Source organism: Glycine max, chromosome 6 (assembly GCF_000004515.6).
Source record: "Glycine max cultivar Williams 82 chromosome 6, Glycine_max_v4.0, whole genome shotgun sequence".
In the NCBI taxonomy this organism is placed as follows: domain Eukaryota; kingdom Viridiplantae; phylum Streptophyta; class Magnoliopsida; order Fabales; family Fabaceae; genus Glycine; species Glycine max.
Window position 1 is genome coordinate 42,954,168 of NC_038242.2, and position 1,120 is coordinate 42,955,287.

The window sequence follows — 1,120 nt, forward strand, 5'->3', positions numbered from 1 at the left end:
TGTTGTTGGTTTTGTTGCTGAGGGAGTCTATTATAAATGTTTGCAACATAAGCTTCAGGTTGCTCATTGACTCCAGATTGTTGCAAAGAAGGACAAAGATCTGTATGGTGATCTGCAAAAGAACGACCACAGACTCTTGCAACAGGTGTAGATTTCTGATTCATGGCAAGCTGAGTTACTAGGTTGACCAAGGCATCAAGTTTTCCTTTAAGCTTTTTATTTTCAGTAGATGAAGATGAATCTATGGCCACCTCATGGACTCCTCTAAGAACAATAACATCATTTCTTGCACTGAATTGTTGGGAGTTGGAAGTCATCTTCTCAATCAAATTCCTAGCCTCAGCAGGGGTCATATCACCAAGAGCTCCACCACTAGCAGCATCAATCATACTCCTCTCAATGTTGCTAAGTCCCTCATAGAAATATTGAAGAAGAAGTTGCTCATAAATCTGGTGGTAAGGGCAGCTTGCACACAATTTCTTGAATCTTTCCCAGTACTCATACAAGCTTTCTCCACCAAGTTGTCTGATGCCTGAAATGTCTTTTCTGATGGCAGTGGTCCTAGATGTAGGGAAGAATTTCTCCAAGAACACCCTCTTAAGGTCATCCCAGCGGAAAATAGACCTAGGAGCAAGGTAGTATAGCCAATCTTTTGCCACTCCCTCCAGAGAATGAGGAAAAGCCTTTAGAAAGATATGATCTTCTTGGACATCAGGGGGCTTCATGGTGAAACAAACAATATGGAACTCCTTAAGATGCTTATAAGGATCTTCACCTACAAGATCATGAAACTTGGGCAGCAAATGTATTAGTCCAGTCTTGAGAACATATGGAACACCCTCATTAGGATATTGAATGCACAAGCTTTCATAAGTGAAATCAGGTGCAGCCATCTCCCTAAGAGTCCTCTCACGAGGTGGAGGTTGAGCCATGTTCTCAGTATAAAAATTAGTAGTGGAATGCTCAAAATCAGAATATTCAGAATCACTAGCAACATAATACTCAGAATGCTTAAAATGCACAGAATGATCAGGATGCACACTATGCCTAACTAATCTATGAAATGTCCTATCTATCTCAGGATCAAAGGATTGTAAGTCAGATAGATTGCCTCTAGTCA

At 40.7% G+C, this 1,120-nt stretch overlaps 1 non-coding gene across 1 annotated transcript; it reads left to right on the forward strand.

Moving 5' to 3' along the window:
- Positions 1-447: 447 nt before the first annotated feature.
- LOC113001970 (small nucleolar RNA R71) lies at positions 448-554 on the forward strand. The gene has a single exon (XR_003267501.1). It is a non-coding gene; the product is annotated as a small nucleolar RNA R71 (small nucleolar RNA).
- Positions 555-1,120: the final 566 nt, after the last annotated feature.